This window comes from Triticum aestivum, chromosome 4D, assembly GCF_018294505.1.
Source record: "Triticum aestivum cultivar Chinese Spring chromosome 4D, IWGSC CS RefSeq v2.1, whole genome shotgun sequence".
NCBI classification, from domain to species: domain Eukaryota; kingdom Viridiplantae; phylum Streptophyta; class Magnoliopsida; order Poales; family Poaceae; genus Triticum; species Triticum aestivum.
The window spans coordinates 461141562-461147274 of record NC_057805.1 but is presented as its reverse complement, the minus strand read 5'-3'; positions in this window follow the sequence as shown (position 1 = coordinate 461147274).

Below are 5713 nucleotides of genomic sequence, written 5' to 3'. Positions count from 1 at the left end.
CGTGGCGGCGGCGAGCCGGCGACCACACACGGTGGCTGACGGAGATGTAGCTCCACCGAGAGAGAGTGGGGGAGAATGGTAGTGGGAGTTGCTCAATCCTGGCCGCCAATCGGCGCAGAGCCGTGCGTGCACGTCGGTGGGACAATCTCGGCCGTCCGTTGTTACTGCCATGGGCCGAAACACATCTGCCTCACTAGCTCATTGGGCTGAAAAGCCCCTCCACCTTCCCCTCCGGCCTATGGCTGCAACGCACGAGGGGAGGAAAGCCCTTCATGTGTGAATGATACCATTGCTCGTACTAATTCCGAAGGTAGCTAACCCAACCCTCTTATCACAATTTCGCGCTCTGTGACGTATTCTACCAGATAGTATCGACGGTTCTTGCAAACCGATTGAAAGTGGAACTTCCAGATATCATCTCTGAGGAGCAATCAGCTTTTGTTCCAGGGAGGCTAATTACTGATAATATTATCTCAGCTTATGAATGTCTGCATTTCATGAAAAAGAACAGGTCAAAAGCAAACAACCATTGTGCCCTAAAATTGGACATGATGAAGGCGTATGACAGGGTGGAATGGAGCTATCTGGAAGCAATAATGAGGAAATTGGGCTTTGCAGAACAGTGGATTAAAGTTGTTATGTCTATGGTGAGTACTGTCTCTTTTTCGATTTTATTCAATGGTACTCGGTTGGAGGAATTTAAACCAACTCGAGGGATTCGGCAGGGAGATCCAATATCTCCATACCTCTTCTTATTAGCACCAGAGGGCCTTTCATGCCTGATGAAGTCTCATAATGAATCATCCCAACTTAGCGGCATTAAGGTGGCTCCGACGGCTCCGTCGGTGAATCAACTTTTATTCGCGGATGATAGCCTGCTGTTTTTCAAGGCGAGTGTTGATGGAGCAGAAAAGGTATCAAACCTACTGGAAAACTATTGTATGGCCTCAGGTCAAAGGATAAACAGGGACAAATCTTCTATTTTTTTTCAGTAAGGGGTGCCCACAGATAGTCAGGGATGCAGTTAAGGGTTGTTTGCATGTTCCTAATGAATCTTTGAGTGACAGATACCTAGGTATGCCTACTGACGTGGGTCACTAAAAAATGGGCACATTCAAGTATCTCAGTGATCGAGTCTGGGACAAGGTAAAAGGATGGATGAGTAAATGTTTATCGGCCGGAGGTAAAGGCTTATTGATAAAATCTGTAGCACAGGCACCCCAGTTTATTCTATGTCCTGTTTTAAGCTCCCGAGAGGACTATGTAATCATTTGAACTCCATCATAAGAAAATTCTGGTGGGGATGCAAGCAGGGCCATAGAAAACCAGCTTGGGTGTCTTGGGAGGTGATGACAAGACCCAAATATTTGGGAGGATTGGGATTCAGAGACTTTGAACTCTTCAAACTTGCACTTTTGGCAAGGCAAGCCTGGAGGATCCTACAAGAGCCTGAATCTCTTAGTGCCAGAATTTTGAAAGCCTCATATTATCCGGACACCAACTTCCTTAATACAGAGCTAGGATCAAAGCCCTCACAGATTTGGAGAGCTATTCTAGAAGGGAAAGACATTCTAAAACAGGGTTTAATTCGCAGGATTGGCAACAGACAAACGACGAATATTTGGGATGACAATTGGATACCCAAAGAAGCGTCGCTGCATCCAATTATATCAAGGGTGACGAACCCTCCTCAGTTGGTCTCTGAATTGCTGTTACCAACGATGGCAGCATGGAACAAACAGCTTGTAAGGACCATCTTCTTGCCCATTGATGCAGAGGCAGTACTGAAACTTGATACGTCTCCGTCGTATCTACTTTTCCAAACACTTTTGCCCTTGTTTTGGACTCTAACTTGCATGATTTGAATGGAACTAACCCGGACTGACGCTGTTTTCAGCAGAATTGCCATGGTGTTATTTATGTGCAGAAACAAAAGTTCTCGGAATGACCTGAAACTCCACGGAACTTATTTTTGGAAAATAATAAAAATACCGGAAGAAGAATCCACGTCAGTGGGGCCTCCACCTGTCCACGAGGGTGGGAGGCGCGCCCCCTGCCTCGTGGGCCCCCTGTTGCTCCACCGACCTCAACTCCAACTCCATATATTCGTGTTCGGGGAGAAAAAATCAGGTAGAAAGATTCATCGCGTTTTACGATACGGAGCCGCCGCCAAGCCCTAAAACCTCTCGGGAGGGCTGATCTGGAGTCCGTTCGGGGCTCCGGAGAGGGGAATCCGTCGCCGTCGTCATCATCAACCATCCTCCATCACCAATTTCATGATGCTCACCGCCGTGCATGAGTAATTCCATCGTAGGCTTGCTGGACGGTGATGGGTTGGATGAGATTTATCATGTAATCGAGTTAGTTTTCTTAGGGTTTGATCCCTAGTATCCACTATGTTCTGAGATTGATGTTGCTATGACTTTGCTATGCTTAATGCTTGTCACTAGGGCTCGAGTGCCATGATTTCAGATCTGAACCTATTATATTTTCATGAATATATGTGAGTTCTTGATCCTATCTTGCAAGTCTATAGTCACCTACTATGTGTTATGATCCGGCAACCCCGAAGTGACAATAATCGGGACCACTCCCGGTGATGACCATAGTTTGAGGAGTTCATGTATTCACTATGTGTTAATGCTTTAGTCTGGTACTCTATTAAAAGGAGGCCTTAATATCCCTTAGTTTCTGTTAGGACCCCGCTGCCACGGGAGGGTAGGACAAAAGATGTCATGCAAGTTCTTTTCCATAAGCACGTATGACTATACTCGGAATACACGCCTACATTACATTGATGAATTGGAGCTAGTTCTGTGTCACCCTATGTTATGATTGTTACATGATGAACCGCATCCGGCATAATTTTCCATCACCAATCCAATGCCTACGAGCTTTTCACATATTGTTCTTCGTTTATTTACTTTTTCGTTGCTACTGTTACAATCTCTACAAAACCCAAAAATATTACTTTTGCTACCGTTACCATTACTTCCATACTACTTTGCTACTAAATACTTTGTTGCAGATACTAAGTTATCCAGGTGTGGTTGAATTGACAACTCAACTGCTAATACTTGAGAATATTCTTTGGCTCCCCTTGTGTCGAATCAATAAATTTGGGTTGAATACTCTACCCTTGAAAACTATTGCGATCCCCTATACTTGTGGGTTATCAAGACTATTTTCTGGCGCCGTTGCCGGGGAGCATAGCTCTATTCTTTGAGTCACTTGGGATTTATATCTGCTAGTCACTATGAAGAACTTGAAAGACGAGAAAACAAAAATTTATCCCTCAACTACGAGGGGAGGTAAGGAACTGCCATCTAGCTCTGCACTTGATTCATCTTCTGTTTTGAGTAAGCTTGCGACACCTAAACCTGCTTCTGCTATTAATTCTGATATGTTTCATGTTATTGATGATGCCACTTCTGCTATGCATGATACTTATGATGAAACCACTTCTATACTTGATAATACTGTGCCACTTGGTGAATTTCTAGATGAACAACTTGCTAGGGTTAGAGAGAATGAAATTATTGAAACAGATAATATTGAAGATAGTGATGATGAAGACTCTCCCCCTAATAAATATGAATTACCTGTTGTGCCTGAGGGTTATGTTCTGGATGAAGAATCTGCTAGAGCTATTTTAGCTTGCAATGATAGAAGTGATCTTAAGAAGTTATTAGCTAAATGGAAGCAGCAATCTCTTAATGCTAGAATGAAACCTGACCCTGCTTTTGCTACTTCACCTAGCTTTGTTACTGATAAGGATTATGAATTCTCTGTTAATCCTGATATATGGTTGAATCTGATCCTTTCTATGGTTATGAATCTGAAACTGTTGTGGCACATCTTACTGAATTAAATGATATAGCCACCCTATTCATTAATGATGAGAGAGCTCGTTACTTTTATATCCTTAAAATATTTCCGTTCTCATTAAAGGGTGATGCTAAGATATGGTTTAATTCTCTTGATCCTGGTTGTGTGCGTAGCCCCCAGGATATGATTTATTACTTCTCTGCTAAATATTTCCCTGCTCATAGGAAACAAGCTGCTTTAAGGGATATATATAATTTTGTGCAAATTGAAGAAGAGAGTCTCCCACAAGCTTGGGGGAGGCTTCTCCAATTACTTAATGCTTTGCCTGATCATCCTCTTCAGAAAAATGAAATACTTGATATGTTTTATAATGGACTAACCGATGCTTCCAGAGATTACCTGGATAGTTGTGCTGGTTCTGTTTTCAGGGAAAGAACACCGGATGAAGCTGAAATTCTATTGAATAATATGTTGACAAATGAAAATAATTGGAAAATTCAGAAACCCATGCCTTTTCCTCCCAAACCATCCAAGAAAAAGGATGATGAGGATTTTGAGCGCTTTGCTGAAATAATTAGACCTATCTTTTTGCGTATGCGATTAACTGATATGCTCAAAATGAATCCTTATGCTAAGTATATGAAAGAAATTGTCACTAATAAAAGAAAGATACCGGAAGCTGAAATTTCCACCATGCTTGCTAATTATACTTTTAAGGGTGGAATACCAAAGAAACTAGGAGATCCAGGGGTACCCACTATACCATGCTCCATTAAAAGAAACTATGTTAAAACTGCTTTATGTGACCTTGGAGCCGGTATTAGTGTTATGCCTCTCTCTTTATATCGTAGACTTGATTTGAATAAGTTGACACCTACTGAAATATCTTTGCAAATGGCTGACAAATCAACTGCTATACCTGTCGGTATCTATGAGGATGTGCCTGTTGTGGTTGCAAACGTTACTATTTTAACGGACTTTGTTATTCTTGATATTCCCGAGGACGATAGTATGTCTATTATTCTTGGAAGACCCTTTTTGAACACTGCAGGGGCTGTTATTGATTGCAACAAAGGCAATGCCATTTTTCATGTTAATGGCAATGAGCATACGGTACACTTTCCGAGGAAACAACCTCAAGTTCATAGTATCAACTCTATTGGAAAAATTTCATCGATTATATTTGGAGGTTTTGAATTTCCTCTTCCTACTGTCAAGAAGAAATATGATATTCTTTTTATTGGGGATGTGCATATCCCCGTTGAGGTAACATAGTGTTATTCAAAATTTCTCCGGTTCCATGTTATTCGGAATGAGTTTGTTAACAAGACTTGATCAACCTTGTTAGTCGATTCCATTTGATGAACATGAGATGGATGAAACTAGAAGGCACAACCTTCTGTACCCTCCTTTTACTTTCTGTTATTTAGTTGAAATAAAGAAAAAATAGTATTTTTCTGTCTGTTTTCTGAATTATCCGTGCAATATAAAAATACCCCAAAAATAAAAGTTCTCCAAATGCCCTGCCAATTTAATATGATTTTTTCTGGAATATTTGAGAATATCTGGCACTGAGAACACAGCAGGGGGAGCAAACACCTGTCCACGAGGGTCCAGGGTGCGCCCACCCCTACAGGGCGCGCCCCCTGCCTTGTGGGCCCATGGTGGCTCCCCTCCACTTATTCCTGCACCCACACACTTCTTCTTCCTCCCAAAAAATCACCATCTAGCTCAAGCACGAGTTCTAGCTCATTTTACTGTGATTTTCGATCTCCTTGCTCAAAGCACCTCTCATAAAACTGCTTGGGAAGATTGTGCCTTGGTATGTGACTCCTCCATTGGTCCAATTAGTTTTTGTTCTAGTGCTTTATTCATTGCAAATTTT